This window comes from Anabrus simplex, chromosome 6, assembly GCF_040414725.1.
Source record: "Anabrus simplex isolate iqAnaSimp1 chromosome 6, ASM4041472v1, whole genome shotgun sequence".
In the NCBI taxonomy this organism is placed as follows: domain Eukaryota; kingdom Metazoa; phylum Arthropoda; class Insecta; order Orthoptera; family Tettigoniidae; genus Anabrus; species Anabrus simplex.
Window position 1 is genome coordinate 144,940,448 of NC_090270.1, and position 18,416 is coordinate 144,958,863.

The window sequence follows — 18,416 nt, forward strand, 5'->3', positions numbered from 1 at the left end:
GAGAGTTGTGTGTTCTTTAATCTTTCTCTTCAGGTAACATATTGGAACTCTGTTTATGAAACTTCCATCGTAGAGTTTGCAGCTTCTTTTGCTATTAAGTCTGCTTTTTCATTGTCTCTGTGTGGACGAACCCAGGAGAGACACACGTGGAGCCTAGCTGAGTTATTGACCTTGTGACAGCAATTATTGGGTTCATATTGTATTTATTGTTATTGAGATCATAGATGCCTGGGAATCGCTTGTATAACTTTGGATTTTCGTGTTATCTTGACATCACTATACCGCTGACTTTATAGACCAAAGTTCAGACTGGAAAACTGAACTGTATGAGGAGGGCTTGTACTGTGCTGGAAATATTTCCATAACGCTCTCATCTTACAAAGAAGGCACATCCGACCTGGTCATTTTCATCGTTACCAGGTACACTAGAGCTGCCTGTATAGTTGATGGAGTCGTGAGAGCTTGAGCAATTAGTGCTGATAAGTCTCTTAAAAGATGCTAAGATATCCAGATTGAAGAGAAATAAACTATTCTTCCATAGCTGGCGATGTTCTACTTATTTTAGTGTTCCCAGCTCTGATTTATCAAATGAAGTTAAATATAACGGCACAGTTCCTGCGATAACAAGTGTGGTAGAAAAGAGAAATTCGAAGAGAAAATCCTCTTTGATGCTGCATTAGGATATATTCAGCCCATTACTCTTCCAGTGTAGAAAGGAATGAAGAGGCCAGTATAACAGTATAACTGTGTTACAGATTACTCGAAGAACGTCTGAATTGAGTCCCTGCGATGGCCTGCAGGTAATAGTTATACTCAGACACTGTAAGAATTATCTTGCTTTTGATTTTAGTCCTTTAAAGTGGGCATCAAAAGTTAGATACTTGTCAAATATAATCCCCAAATATATAAGATAATCCTCCAGGGTTGTTCCGTGATCATGCATAACTACTGTATCTTTGGATTGTTCGCTTTCTTCTTGTAACAAACAAAGCTTTGATTTCAGTCAGATTAAACCGATTAAACCGGATTAAACACCCAATCATTAAAATATATCTAGGGTCGAGGTTGCTGTGCACTGAGTTCCGGCATGTTGTCAGCTTCGATTAGAAGAAAAGCAAAGGAAAGCAAAGCGAAGCCATCTCCGTACAGGCCATGAAGGCCCTTGGAGGGGTGGAAGGTAAAGGCTTCCACTATCCGTAACCTTGGCACTTGATGGGGTAGAGTGGTTAGCTCTATGCTCGGCCGCCTTTGCCCCCAGGAATTAACCTGTTACTCACTTTTGGTGTAGGATGAGTGAACCTCAGGGCCATATGCACCTCCAGAAGTGGAAATCTCATTTCTTAAATTTTACGACTTCCTGACGGGGATTCGAACCCACGTCCTTCCGGGAGAAACGAGCACACCTTTGCCGCCTATGCCAGGCAGTCCCTTTAGAAGAAAAGCAGTTACGTTCAACCAAGTCTGGAGAGGCAGTTTCTGGAGATCATAATATAAGATGTTCTAAATTTAGGGCTGCAGCTTCATCCCTTAGGTCAACCCTTGAAGATATATTTGGTAATGACTGCATGGTTTTCGATTATAAAATTATGCTTGTATTATTTTATACACATTTCTAGGCTTCTGTTTTTTCCTTTAGTTGAGACAGCATCTTCAGTCAAATTCCCATGTGTAATGCTATATTGCTTTTGGCTTAAGCGACCTTTGGTGTATAGATGGTACATAACTCGACCAATTACTTACTTCTCCAGACTCCTTCCTGGTACTGGCAATAGGCAAGTATGTCTAGAGTATTCAATGGTGAGTCTGAAGGACATACCCTCGAATATTAGTTTAACAATTGCAAGTTTCCAGCAGGAACGAAAGAAATTTCGGGGTAGGCTTCAATTAAGAACAGTCCCGATATTCACCCGGTGTAACAACGGGGAGACTACAGAAACCATCTTCAAGGTTGGTGACAGTGGAGTTAGAACCTAACACCACCCGAATACAATCTCACGTTTACACAATCTGTACCACATACACAACTCACTCCTAATGCGTCATTGACTGAGCCCCACCATTTAATGATATTATTATTATTATTACTATTATTATTATTATTATTATTATTATTATTATTTCTTAAATTATATCTACCATTTTAAGTCAATATTAATAACCTGAAAATCATATTACTCTTAATAATAATAATAATAATAATAATAATAATAATAATAATAATAATAATAATAATAGTAATAAAATTTTACGAAAATTTTTTGACCCAGTTTGCATAGATGGAATATGGAGGAAAAAATCATCCCAGGAGATATATTGTCATTCTGAAAAAAATTCTCACACTTTTCGGAAAAGACGATTGAAATTTTATGGACACATCAGAATGAACACTAACAAGCTAACTAAAAGAATTTTCAACCTGGCCCTTTAATTAAAAACCAAGAACAACTGGCTTCGTGAAAATGAAACAGATCTCCAGGAAATCAACATTACAGAAGACATTGTACAGGACAGATGTAAATTAAGAACCAAAATCAACAATCACCACTTTGAAGACAAACCCAACACCAGAGCTACTATAAATTGGACAGAAGAACGAAGAAAGAAGCTCAGCGAGAGGATGAAGAAATTTTGGGAGGAAAAGGAGTCAAACACATCAGCTAAGCAAGTTCAACTGTGCTCCTGAGTAAGGCATAACGATGTATTAAAATATATAATGAACCTCAAAACTATCTTTACCTAGGAAAACCTCAACGGCTCACCCTATGTAGTAATTTTCGTTGACTTCCAGAAGGCCTACAACTTGGTAGACAGACAGTTCCTCTTTGAGACAGCAACTGAAATGAGACTGGATAAGAAGACTTTGAACCTTGTGAAGGCTACTCTAGCGAACACCATGTCCGAATCAAATTCAGAGGGACATTGTAAGAAAGCTTCGAGATCAAAATAGGTGTTAGACAAGGAGATGGTTTGTCCCCCATCCTGTTTAACTGTCTGCTGGAGGAGGTCATTCGGGAATGGACGAATACACTAGCTGAAAACTCTGGATTAAAAATCGGTTACGAGAAAAGAGAAGTTAACAGACTTGCTTAGCCTTCGCAGATGACCTCACACTCTTATCTTCAAGTATGGAAGAAGCTACGTACCTGCTATTCTCCCTCGAACGCATAGCAGCTAAAGTAGGGCTGAAGATCGCTGTCAACAAAACAGAATTTCTGACCAACATTAGAGAAGCACCCAACTTCATTTCTTTGGGGGACAAAATAATACGAAAGGCCAAGTCATTCAAATATCTTGGAGAATGGATAACCCCAAATATTAATGTGAACCACGCAATGAAGTGTAGATGCAGTAGAAAAAGCTTATCACCTTTGTAAGAACATAATATACAAGTCTAAATCCCTATGCTTGAATCTTAGACACTACAACACCGTAGTAAGACCATCTGCACTGTACTCCTCAGAATGCCTAAACATGACACGGAAAGGACAACTCGGAGAAGTGGAATTGAAAGAGCGTTCCTCAGAAGAATTATGGGCCACGTTAAAGAAGGAAATAGGTACAGAATCAGGCACAACAAGGAACTCTACAGTAAAATAGAGAGCATTACAGCAGCTATGAGGAAGAGAAGACTAACGTTTTGTGGTCACGTAGTCAGGATGATCAGCCCGAGACTCACTTCGAGGATCTTCAACACCGTCTCTAGAGGGAAAGCAACAAATGCCAAATGGACGAATTTAATTTGGAAAGACCTACAAAACTGAAACATTGATCACATTGACATTTACAACCGATATAAATTCAGAAAGTTAATCAAGACATCTGACTCTCTCCAGTCACTAACAGCCTAAATCACTACGTCAAGGAATACAGTAGGTGTGAAATGGACTCAAGAAAGAAAAGACATCCAATAGGCTAGAATGAAGGAATACCGGGCTAAGAAAAAAGATCACCAGAGTTAAGAACCTCGTGGTCCATTGTAGGCATAAACGAAGAACAAGAAGAAGAAGAAAATAGTATGTTGAGACCGAGAGGAATGGTCGCGCGTATTAACGCGCTACTTCTATGAAGCTACGCGCTGTACTCGAGAGACGCGTGGGTTCGAACCCCACACTCGCTGTCCTAAGAATGCTTTTCTGTCGGTTCCAATTTTTACTTCCATGCAAATGCTGGGACAGTTCCTAACTATAGGCCACAGCTACACCGAATTACATTCACCATCATTCATTTCATTAACTCCTCAGCTGAGGTTGCGTCAGGAATGGCACCCGTCCGTAAAAGTGTCATATAAATAAATCTCACTTCATCCTAGACCCCGTATCTAAAAACGGGGGTAAGGGGTAGTCATACATAGAGTATACCGTACTGGGCTGTGTGACTCAGACGGTGAAGAAACAGCCTTCTGAGCTAAAGCTGGTGGGTTTGTTCCTTGTTCCATCCAGTGCCATTTGAAGATTATCAAATTCTCCAGCCTAGTACTGGCAGATTTACTGGCACATTAATGAAATCTTGTAGGAAAAAATTTCAGCCCCTCAACATCTCCAAAAAACCGTAAAAGTAGTTAAATGAAAGTATGATAATAATAATAATAATAAGAAGAAAAATAGGTACTGGAATGTAACTTATAATTTTAAATAGTATCTACATACATTGGTCAGTTTTCGAACCCCGGCCACGTTCGTGAGAAGTTAGCAGCCATGTCACTCAGCCCATCACACAAAGTGAATGAGTGAATATAATACCGGTAATGTCTAGTGGGAATGAGCCAACGGCCGTAGCCGTGTTGAAACACCGGATCCCGTGAGATCTCCGAAGTTAAGCAACATTGGGCGTGGTCAGGAGTTGGATGGATTGCCACGCGCTGTTGGTGGGGGTAAGGGAATGGAGGAGCGGAAAGGAACTGGCCACCCTACTGCACGTAAACTCCGGCTCAGGAACACCTCTGTGGAGGTTCGGACCTGCCTTCGGGCAGAATAACCCTTACCTTAGTGGGAATGAAGTCAGTATTTGTGCTAGAGTTTGAGAAAGCAGTCTTGAAGTCAAATATAATAAAGAATGCTCTTCATTAAGTTCCTTCTGATTTCAGTACCAACTAACAGCACATTATGCTCGTTTGAACCACCCTTTTGATGGATATAGCCTGGCGACATTAAGACTCTAAAAGAAACTCATTACAGATAACATCACACCTAACATTTAAATCCATTAACAGCGACATTACTCATGTCTCTCTCCTCACACCTTTTTTTAATTATTGCACTCTCGTTTCCTGTTTCTTGCTGTTTTGTTTCCACTCACTGCTTGCTTACACACCATTCATTCCATGTTTACAACTTCCGCGACAACACAGCTTTAATTTATACTTTTTTGTGAATCATTCATTTTAAAAGTTTGTTACTTCTAAAGGACGCTTCTTGTAGAGAATACCTCAATCATTAGCCTAACGGGAAGTGCAATATGTGAGAGCATAAATCTGTAAATGTATAAAAATGCATTTAAAAAGAAAACTCTCCGATGCCTAAGAGATGAAATTTACATTGTCGGAATCAGTAACTCTGCGTAACATACCTGTAGTATGAAGTTCAAGGAAAGTACAGTAACAAAGCTAAATTAGAAATGAAGATGTAACCAGTAGGGGAAAAAGGAAGAAGACTGGAGTTCCCTGCCCCGAAATTAATAAAATATTTCCCAATATAACAAGTTATAAAAATTATAATATATCAAAATAATATAAATATAATATAGTCCGCCTCTGTGGTGTAGTGCTTAGTGTGATTACTGCCAGTCCCGGAGGCAAGGGTTCGATTACCCGGCTCTGCCGCGAAATTTGAAAAGTGGTACGAGGGTTGGAACGGGGCCCACTCAGCCTCGAGAGGTCAACTGAGTAGAAGGGGGGTTTGATTCCCGCCTCAGCCACCAGGAAGTGGTTTTCCGTGGTTTCCCACTTCTTCTGCAGGCAAATCCCGGGACGGTACCTAACTTAAGACCACGGCCGCTTCCTTCCTTCTTCCTTGTGCATCCTTTCCAATCTTCCCATCGTCCACAATTCCCCTGTTCAGCATAACCGGTGATGACGCCTGGGCAAGGCACTGGCCCTCCTCCCCAGTTGTATCCCCCGACCCAAAGTCTCACGCTCCAGGACTCTCCTCTTGAGGCGGTAGAGGTGGAATCCCTCGCTGAGTCCGAGGAAAAAGCCAACCCTGGAGGATAAACAGATTATGAAAGAAAGAAGGAAATAAAGATATAAGATGATAGAACACAAATAATTATTTATAATATTATAATTATTATAATTATTATTATCATTATATGCCTTTACTGGTGAGAAATAATGTTTACACAGTACACTGTGTCTTCTGATATGCGATGAAGAAATTTGCTACTTTCGTAAAAGATACGCTAAATTACCCTTTTTCAAATTTTGTTTAATCCACTTTACGCCCTCCCCTCCCCCCCCCCCTAACTACTCAGCCTCTAGAAAATTAGTTGAAATGCCCTTTTATTGTAATACCGTGGGTTTAAAACGCCAGAATACCGTTTAATGTGTGAAAGGACTATATCTATATAAAGTTGTAGGGGGTAAGCTGTCTGTAGTTTCTTTTGTTTTGCCAATTCCTCAGATATTGATCCGTTTTAGGCCAACTCAAGACCGAATCGGTGGTTTTTACTTTTCGTGTCTGACTGTCTGTTTGTCTGTTCCACCATCACGTCGAAACTGCTGGATAGATCTCAACCAAACTTTATATTTAAAGTATACTCATCGCGGGAAAGGTTTCGATATGCATATCATTTTAAAATCTTTGAATAGACGGGGAATATAGGAAAACCAAAACGGTTTTCCTCCATTTTCTCTTATACTATTGATTTTCTGTAAACTCCGTGTACCGTAAGTGAAACGTCTCTTCATTATAAACAACTTTCGTTATGTTCATAATTTACCTTACTCTTCACATGACGGAGAAAATTACTATTCTCTGCGGGTATCATGCTCTGCATTGAGTGACCGACAGACCGACAACGAACCTACAGGTTACCATGGCAACGTCTCTGACTGCTTGCCACCAGGGAACTAACGTATTGCCATTTTCCACATCATGCTTTTAAATTTATGGTTGTTCCCTGGGTAGAAGGCAAGAGAGGCGTCAGTCGGCCTATCTGGAGGATATTGGAGGAATATCGTTGGAGGTTATAACCGCCCTAGAATAGATTAAGCTATAACACCATTAGTCATCTTCTTATCTGTTTACCTAAGAATCACTGCGCCTAAATTTCTCCTCTTTTACCGCTTTATTATGTCCATAACTCACACCAGCATAATTTATTGAAGGGCATTTGATTTTCCAATACATTCACTTAGCATTTGCATATTTGCCGTTATCCGGCTGTCCTCAGTTATAATCCATTTTCTTAACTGTATTGTATTCTTCCTTAATTACTCCATACGTACGCGAGTGCTAGAATCTACTGGATATATTTCCACCAAACTTCATATTTAGAACCCACCTGTCCTTGGGTTGGTTTTAGGGTAAATATTGTTTTTAAATCCCTGAACTGGTTGGGGGTTTATATGAAACCGAAACCGCAATTTTGCACTCCCACAAAATATACACAATTAAACTTAGTTTAAATCTACCTGCCTTAATGGTAATTGATTTCTAAACCTTTTCTCTCGTGTGCATCATTTCGATACGAGGATTAATAAGGAAGATATCATTAACGGACCGTTTTTCGGTACAAGTCCCATCGGACTTAACTCAAGAGCGTGTGCGTGTAAAGCGTATTTCTTACAACTTGAAAACTACTGAAGATATTCGAACCAAACTTCATATTTAGCATCCACCTGTACACAAAGGTAGGTTTTAAAGGTCAATAACATTTCATGTTCCCGAAATGGACTGGTGGTTTATACAGAACCGAAATGGTGATTTTAATCTTCCACAATATATACAGCACAAGACCAACCTGCCTGGAAATCGACCAAACGTGGTGGAATTCCATCTCTAAAACTGTTTTCATGTGCATTTTTTCGTCAGGAGGATTAATAAGGGAGACATCATGAACGATCAGTTTTGCAGGTTAAGTCCAGCGGACATAACCCAAAAGGTGTTGTACGTGGAGCAGATTCCTTATCTATCCATATAAATAAAATCGTAACGACTGTGTGCCTCTACCTTGACCATTTTGGTGAAATTTTCGCACAGCTACCCGTTTAAGGGGTAATAATGACCATCTGCACGTTTTTTTGGTTTAGTTTCCTGAGAGTCCTAATTTTTACCCTCCGCGCCCAAAATCCAGATTGCGGCATAAGCTGCCAGACGAAAAAGAAAATTGAAATTTGAGAAAATTATACGTTTTAGCGTGCAAACTCCCAAGATCTTTAAATTTTTCACTTTTTATCCCCGAAGAATATCGAAATATAGCTGCAATTTTAATGATAGTGCAGACCTTCGGGAAGTCCTATCACATAACGGATTGCACAATCTCCGTTGAATTTGGAATGATCTACAACCTTGGTCTTATGACTTTTTGTCGTATCAGTATCCTTTTTACGTTTGATTTTTCTCTATTAATCGATGTTAAGTAAATTTGGACTTTTCACATGAATAATTCATACTTTTAATCACTTATGGGAAATATAGAATCATCAACCTCTTCACGAAAATTGGCTCACCCTGTAGCCATATATGAGGCAAATGCTATGTATGCAGCTGTCACATAATTATCCGAAACGTAATGCCAAAACCAAACCCCAAACCCCATGGCACTATAGCCCTTGAAGGGCCTTGGCCTACCAAGCGACCGCTGCTCAGCCCGAAGGCCTGCAGATTACGAGGTGTCGTGTGGTCAGCACGATGAGTCCTCTCGGCCGTTATTCTTGGCTTTCTAGACCGTGGCCGCTATCTCACCGTCAGATAGCTCCTCAATTCTAATCACGTAGGCTGAGTGGACCTCGAACCAGCCCTCAGGTCCAGGTAAAAATCCCTGGCCTGTCCGGGAATGGAACCCGGGGCCTCCGGGTAAGAGGCAGGCACGCTACCCCTACACCACGGGGCCGGCGAAACGTAATGCAATGTGAGATAATCTTACAAAATCTTTACCCTGTTCAACGTTTCTAACTCAATCTGACCCAAGAATAGATGAGATATCATAGGACCAGCCATTTAGGCCACTAAATCCGGCGTCTTATGGTACAATCCTTTGTCGATATGACGTACGTTTAGCAGCAGTTCATCTGCAAATGAAAGTCTGCAATATTATAAACACGCATATACTTTCGTATGTCGATCTATATATATTCACTGATGTCGATTTGTAGCGATCGAGAAAGGGTGTGTCTGCTATTGTAATCAGTACTCCCTACACCGACTTTGACTGGCAGTAGGAATGGGGTCCTTCTCCAACTCCTGTGTAACTGTCATTAGTAAGGAAGGCCCACCATTGTAATGAATAGTTCACTTCTCGATTTGACTTGCAGAAGGCAAGGGAGCATGCAGTTCTGTTTAAAACTCCCCTACCCGATTGTGTTTTGCTGTAGGCCAGGGTGCCCGCCATTATAAACAAATGCACCCATCTAAAACATGACTGGCATCAGGCATAGTGGCCTGCTATTTTGATGGAATCTCACTAGCTTGGTGTGAGTGGCAGTAAGCTGGTTGGCAGTAGGAAAAGGGGCCTGACATTATAATGATAACTGCACAACTCAATTTCGACTGATAGTAGGGTAGTTGCCTTCCATTATAATAGAAACTCCTCAACTGTTATCTGTCTGGAAGTAGGAAAGGGGACTGCCATTGTAACGAAAACTCCCCAAATCGATTGTGACCCCGCAGTAGGCAATGGGGCCTGCAATAATAATGCAAACTTCCCAACTTGATTGTGAATGGCAGTAGGCAAGTGAGCCTGCCGTTATATCACAAATACGTAACAAACACTTTACATTGGAAACAACGTATGGGGACCTCCCCATGATGTTTCACGGATAACGCTAAGAGACATGCAATTTTAAAACTGCATGTACAGTATTTACTTAGATATTCGAATATAATGTAGAATACCGTAGCGAAGCACGGGTACATTTGCTAGTGCCTAATAAGGCCCATCTGGGCCTTATTTGGAGTACTAGGTGTGGGCCTTATTGGGAGCCACCAAGTTTGAGTGTAGTTGCAACATATATACTGTTGGTAAGTTTCATTAACTAAACCCACTCTCTTAAAGAGCATAATTTACTCTAAAGCTAGACATACTTTCAAGGGCACCACTTAACTGAAAGCGTGTGATACGAAGTATATAAACATACCTTGCAAATAAGAACAGCGCTTGCCTTTGTTGAGGGTTGTCACAAAACTGCCGAGGAAGTGAGCGGCGCACGAAATGTTATTGGAAGTGATTCCTGCCCTTCTCACACGGTGTCAGGAGCTAACAGAATCACGGGGAAATTTCATTATAGTTACTTTTTTAACGCCAGGGTGGGTGGATGGACCTTATATGGAGCCGGGCCTTTACCTTATTTGCTTTACGTCCCACTAATTACTTTTACGGCATTCGGAGACGCCGAGGTACCGGGATTTAGTCCCGCAGGAGTTCGTTTACATGCCAGTGAATCTACCGGCACGAGGTTGACGTATTTGAGCACCTTCAATTACCACCGGACTGAGCCAGAATAGAAGCTGCCACGTTGGTGTCAGAAGATCATTGCCTCAACCGTCTGAGCCACTCAGCCCTGCTTTCATACAATAAAAACCGGCATTTGATTAGGATTCGAACAAGGCTATTCGGTGAAAGTAAGTAGCAAAAGCACTAGGTCCTACACTAATAATTATGTCCCCTGAAAGTATCTAATATTGATAATTTTTAGAACTGTATGCATTATAAGGATTATAATAAGATACTCTCTCACTGTGTGCTTGTCTTTTGGTGATTGCTTGCAGAGCATTAAAAGCAAGAAGCGTGGTTACCTCTTTCAAACTCAGATAAGGGAGATTTTTTTCGCAATACAATCTTGTTGGGTCAGATATGAGAAGAAGTATGAAGGAGCAAAATTGTTGTCACTCGTATGTTAATGTTTGATGAATGTAAGTAAATGAGACACAGACTGTTTTGTATGCAACTTCATTTTTTCTAATATGTGAACATAACCGAGCAATAGTGATTTTGTGAAGGTCAAATTTATTATTTACTATTTCCAAGCTTAGTTTTCCCATAAATATTGCAAATATTACGCCCTGTTAAAGTCATTCATTGATTTATTAACATTGTGTCTAAAATTACCACGAATTGCTGCTATACGTTAACCCATAAACACGATATTTTATCAATCACGTATAATTTTGAAAAATTAACAACAAAAATTCCGGCCCTGTAAATTAGGCATCTAAGAGTTGAGAAAAATAAAACGACAGGCCGACATCACAGTAGCATAGGCGATCATCGAATATTCACAGCAAGCACTCAAAGAACAGAAAGTTTTGATTAGGGTAATTTGAATGCTGATTGCAGTTTTAAGCGGTTCTACAACGGCATAATTATCTATTTCGGTTGGTGCATGCATTTCAGTGAGCTTGGCAGACTTGTATATAAAAGCAGCTTCTGGCTCGGCGAGGAAAAGAATGAGAAACTGCATAACTCCTCTTTTCCCTAGTAGCCTATGATCCTTCAGTAACACGTAAGCCATCTATGACAGCTGTTGAGAATCAAGCTAGCCTTCGGGTTGGGCACTCAGCATACATAATCATGGAGAAAAAGGAACAAGTCCGACCCTTGGAATGACTAACGTATGGGGTAAGGAAAGGGAAAGGCTATGAAATGTGTAATCATGAAAACATCCCTAGGCCTTGCAAACCTATACCTTTCAGATCCAAAGAGAACAACAGCTGACCAAGCATGAGCACATACAAAGCATGAAAGTGATGAGACTCGTACAAGCAAAAGTAATGCCAGGTGTATTAAGGATATCGCTTTTACGTACAAATTACTGGTTTTACGGTTTTTTAAGACTGAGGTCCCGGAATTTTGCCCGAAGCAGCTCTTTTACGCACCGAAAATTGACCGACTTAAGACCCCTTCATATACCACCGATTGAAACGGGATGGAACTAAGCTGGTTTAGAAAACCATGAATCAACCATCTGACCCACTCATTCTATGCCTACAAACAGAGCGAACAATTAATTTGCAATGTACCGGGGGTACGCCTTCCCCGGCCAGTTAAACTGCACGCCTTCTATAAGGCCATCTATGTGAACAATATTGAACTTGTGAACTACAAGAAACTTTGGCCTTCAACTGCTAGATGTCTCTACCAACGGCTTAATTGCTCCATCTAGTGGGCTAACTTCAATTATTTCATAAAGAAATATTTGTTTTCGGTGTTTATTAACCTGGTTCTTAGGATTGCTTCTTTTTAATGTACCGAAGTTGTCACCACTTCTGCTGGTTCCTCCTCGATTGTAATCAACCTATGAAATCTTTGAAATATCTTTTCTAGCCAATTACTATCGGGGGTATGCATAGGAATCCAGCCTATCAGTAGAGTTCTGGAAGCTTCCCCTGAAAAGTATTATAAAATCAGGGCACTTTAGGGCCGTATTGTGTGAATTGCTCCAATTATTGTGAGTGCGGCGTTTCCGGAGAGAGTCAGGAGACGTTAGTAAGGCCCAGTGATTCAAGGTATGGAATTTGTTTCGGATAGTTCGAGGGGAAGGTTTGAAACATCTTATTTAATGTAAATTTCTAAATATGGTGGTTTAAATGTCTAATTTTTGGCACGTTTAAGGACTCTGTTCTATTCCCTACTGGAAAACAGGTAATGTAAGGGAAGGGAGAGTGTTGACCCTTGCCATATCCCATTCAACCTTGCATGGGGTGACTAAATGTTTTTCAAAACCCTCTAAATTTCCTAAACTCTTTTGGCATTAATGTTTCTCATTTGGTCACCCCGGTGTAGTATAGGATTAGCCTCTGTATCTTTGGACCATAAGCCCACTTAGGGTTTTAACTATTCCTATAAGGAGGGCAAGTGTTTCTCCTCCCAGCCTTTTGTTAATGGCCGGTATGTGCAACCTTTCCTTTTTACATTAAGGTCACTTTGTATAGGCAATCATGCCCCTGTATATTTGTTTCTGTGTGTGCATTCTTTTCTGGTGTTAGTTCGCTTTGAGAACAGTGAACCCTATAACTCTTGCGCAACAGATAAGCCCACATCGGGGTAATAGTGTATGAATACTTTAACTGAGACCAAACGATATGTTATAAGGTAGAATTGGAGTGCGCCGTAAGAAACTTATGCCTCTGCGAGGCGGGATTATGGTATATTTGGAGTGCAGACTCATATGTTGTGTAAATGATGATGATGATGATGATGATGATGATGATGATGATGATGATGGTGATGTTTGTTGTTTAAAAGGGGCCTAACATCGAGGTCATCGGCCCCTAATTGTACGAAATGAGACGAAATGCAATGACAACTTAAAATTCCAAAATCCTCCACTGACCAGAATTCAAAGCATGAGGACGAAGAATGAATGGATGGGCGGATATGAATTTAAAACGATCAGTGAATCTGACCCACAGTGCCTCACATGCACAGAAGCTGGCACAAAACAATATTATTACTGACCAAGGGACTGCTTCTATAGCACGATGCTGAATCGATTATGCGTATAGTCGGAACGGGTCCAAAATCTAGGGCATTAGCCCCTCATAATGGTATTTAACGCTAGGAAAGTAGAACCATGCTATATGTAAGTTGCGGTACTAATCAAAAGTAGCAGAGACTCGCGGTATTCCACACATTATGGTACTACTCACAGGTAGTGTAGGCCTAATGCGCACATTAACACAGACCAATGGTGTTTCGCACGTTGCGGCGCTATTTGCAGGCAATGCAAACCTACAAAGACAACGCAAACCTATGGCGCCCCTCGCATAAGTGGACTAACCACGGGGACTCTTACTATCCCGTGGAATTCCTCACATAGTGGGAACTGAGCATAGGTAAGGCAAAACCATGGTGTCGCTCATATAGAGGTACAAATCGCAGGTACTGTAGGACCCACGTCCTGATTCACACACTGTCGCTACCAATTACAAACCTATTGCGTACGTAACATAGTGGTACTACGCGCAAGTAAATGCAACCCATGGTGTTCCCTGCGTGATGGTACTAATTACAAGTAGTTTCATGGTTCTAATTGGATCATCCCTTGGTCGCCCCTTTTAGTCGCCTCTTACAAGAGGCAGGGGATACCGTGGGTGAATTCTTCGTCTGCTTCCCCCACCCACAGGGGCTTTGTGTGTTTGGTCCGCGAGAGGTATTTTATTTCCCTCGAGTCCGCCGGCAAGCCGGTTAGGTCCCCCCTATCCGCCACCTGGGACGCGCCACGTGGGAGTATCACCTCTCCCCCTGCTACAGGTTCGTTGTGTAAATGATCGGAGCGAAACGTACTGTTGTAAAATATTGTTCCTGTCAAGAGCAATAAGGCAATTTTCTATGTAAATCAACAAATTGATAATTAGCTCAAGTTTTGCACCTGATGTTCTGACTTCTAAGTTCCCTATATTGTTAGAGCTGACGAGCTCATTAATATTGTTGTTATTCATTCAGATTTTCTATTTCTCAACTTTTAATCCAGAAAAAAAGAAATAAAATTTCAAAATTTGTTGTGTTAAGTTATGCTCTAGTTAATTTCTTGTCCAGCTTCGCGCTTCTTATCCCTTCGTGAGCCACGATATTTCCTTAACAGGCAATATAAATATAATTTCAGTGCAAGCTACTGGACATTTTTGGTAGGCCTACATGAGGGGAGATTCTTATTACCTTTCAGTACCAAAATTCTCCAAAGTAACTCAAATGCAAGAGACAATCTCTTTCGAATGACTAAGAATGTAGTACGAAAAGCCTTCGCACGGCCAGCAGTAAATTACTCCTCAGGATTTCATCTTCTATCCCTTTTCAGAACCCTACTGGTCACGTAGGGAGCAAATTTATCAACATTACAAGCAATATTATTTCAGCTCATTCATCATCGACAGGTTGAGTACACAGCCACATGACAAAATGCCTTCAATTTATCTTCTTAATCTTGATAGTTGCTTGCCATACATTAAGAATATCGTATGAAATATGTACACCGTTACGATGTCGCAAGTGCGTTGTTTTCCAGTACCTTAATAAGTGCAATACATCACCATCCTAACGCTGTACACATTTTCCGCTCTTGGAAGTCGAGTAACCATTGTGTGACAAAGAAGCTTTCTCATTTTTACTAGTCACTTCTTGCAGTCTGCTAATTTATAGAATTATAGATTTCGAACATACAGAAACAATGTAAAAGTCAAAGAATAAGTTATAGTGTTTGCAGAGTTCTGAATTTCGAAATGAAAGTAAAATAATTTTTTCACATTAACTCACATTTTTCATTTCTTTTATTTACTTCTCAGATTTATAGTGTCTGTGACATCTCGATTCTTCTTCTTTTCCTTCTACCGATTTTTGCACACCTTGTGTGGTCATGGATGCGAAATGTGTCACACACGTGGATTTGGCTCTGTTTTACATCCGAATGCCCTTCCTGACGCCAACCCTATCTGAAGGGATGTAATCACTATTGCGTGTTTCTGTGGTGGTTGGTAGTGTGGTGTGTTGTCTGAATATGAAGAGGAAAGAGTTGGGGTAAACACAAACAATCAGTCCTCGAGCGAGAAGAATTAATCACATGCGATTAAAATACTCGACTCGGCCGGGAATCGAAACGGGGACTCTCTGAACTGAAGGCCTCAACGCTGGCCACTCAGCCAAGGAGTCTGACTGTCTGCGACATCACGCTGAGCCCGATATTATACTCACAAGTATGCAAGCCTGTCTTCGGCAGCCGAAATTATCACGTGAAAAGTAATGTTAAATTGTAAATGAACATTTTAATGTATCTTACTAGTATTGCCAACAGCAGTAGCCGTGTTGAAACACTGGATCCCGTGAGATCTCCGAAGTTAAGCAACATTGGGAGTGGTCAAGATTTGGATGGGTTGCCACGCGCTGTTGGTGGAGGGTAAGGGAATGGAGGAGCGGAAAGGAACTGGCCACTCTACCGTACGTAAACTCCGGCTGAGGCACACCTCTGCGGAGGTTCGGACCTGCCTTCGGGCAGAATACACCCTTACCTTACTAGTATTCTTTCTCCAACTCTGTAGTGAAAGGGTTAGCGGTATTAGCTGCTGTCCTCGGAGGATCGTAATTTAATAATGGCAAGAGGACTGTTATGTGTTTGAAACTGGTACATGCAGCTCACTTCCATTGGGGAGGGGGGGGGCTGAAGAGAGCTGCACGTAAAACAAAAGGTTACAGAAAACAAATACTTTGAACATTCTTTAGTAAATGTAGTGAGGAGTTGCGTTCTCATTAGATTGGTATCGGGTCGTTGAAAACCACAGAGTCGGCAGATATTCTCTTGGAATATACTGGAGCTGTACCTTAATTAAGACCATGGCCGCTTTTTCCCACTCCTAGCCTTTTCCTATCCCATCGTCGCCATAAGAGCTATCTATGTCGGTGCGACTTAAGCAAAACGAAATTAGTAATAATCCTACGAAAGGGATGATAGTCATAATCACCACAGTAGATTATGCTAATGCTGCTACATGCACCAAAATAACAATTTCATCACACTGACTGAGATACATTTTGCTAAGGTAGAACCAAACATGCAGAATTCCACCTTTCATATCTCTACCATGGAACATGCATATTCGAATTTTGTCAGGCGTCACTCCACGAACCTAATGGCAAGACTTCTATCTCATGCCTATAGATGGAGTTAATATCGTTTCATACACAACAATTGTGACGATTCATTCAGTTCTCTGAGAGAAGGTGTATTTCACTAAACTGTTCACGTATGATGGCCATCATTGCGTTGTTCTTGTAACCTATAGGCCTATCTGGTGCCAACTTCAGCCTTCTAAATGTTCTCATTGTTTTACTGTAAGTGAGGTAGGCGGCACAACTGAAAGCTCGCCCGACTTAATGCGTCAGTGTATTTAGCTTAGCGTAAAGGTAGTTGGCCGTGCTCAGAGTTTGTAGTTCGAATTCATGCCGATAAATTAGATAATAGAACTGTTCGCGTTAACATGGTGAAGATAGTACAACAATTAACACGACCTAATACGTTGAAAGTCTGTTTCGATTACAATGCGGTCGTGAAAATTCAATATTCATCAATTAACCTGTTTTTCTTTGTGGTCGTGTGAGGTTCATTGTATTAGTTTTATAAAGGGAAAGTAGTAAACCATATCTGGGAGCAGTTTCAACTCTTGAAACCGTCTCGTTTTCTCCATATGGCTGTGAAGGACAGACATAAGTAGGGATTTTATATAGATTATATAATTACCTGATCTACGGCGATTGGATAACAGTCTTTTCTGACGAATATGGTGCTAGCCTAATGTGTCAACCCTGAACCAAGGTGATCTAGAATCATCGTAGGCAAAAAGGCAAACTCTTAGGTTAAGCAGTATACCACAAACACATCGAGGTAAAATTAATAATGCATGAGCTTAATTCTTCTTCGTCTTACTCCCAATTACTTGGGATTGAATCCAGATGTGAATTAAGCCCAGTTTTACGGCCGGCTGTCTTTTCGGACATCGCCACTATAAGAAGATACACTCATGTTCTTGAAAACCAGTACACCTTGAAAGACTAGAAATAGGAAGTTCATATTCACAGCACATGTGCATAAGTATGTTCTGAAGAAATGATTAGCATTTGAACTATGTCTTCCCTCAGGTTGAAGGTCCAGATCGATATCTCGGCGGACCACCACCGACTGGTAAAATTTGCCTGCGGCACTCATTGTCGCTATAAACCTAACGTAATGGATCAGTGTGACTTGGACGGACGTGCAGGATGCCTCGCAGACCTAGGCGAAAACCGTACCATCAAGTGAGTGAGTTTGAAGGAGGACGCATTATTGGCATGAGAGAATTGCTGCTCGAGTGAGACGAAGTGTGTCGGCAGTGCAACGGGTGTGTACAGAATGGTTCACAGAAGGCCATAGAACACGACGAGATGGATCTGGTCGCACCATCCAGCGAGAAGATCGACACTTAATCCGAATGCCATTGCAGGACAGGGCTGCGTCCTCTTCGGCTCTGGCGCAACAGTAGAACAGTGTAACACATCGTACACTGTCGGGAGTGACAGTCCGTTGCCGTTTATTACAGTCTGGGTTACCGGCGCTTCGTCGACGTCTCCGCCTACATTTTACTAATGTGCATAAACATGCTAGACTGCAAAGGTGTATGGAACGACGTCACTGCGGACAGGAATGGTAGCAGATAGTGTTTTCGGACGAATTCAGGTTCTCTGTTTGAAAATGATGGCCGTATTTTCTTTTTCGCCGCATACAGGGCTAGAGGCAT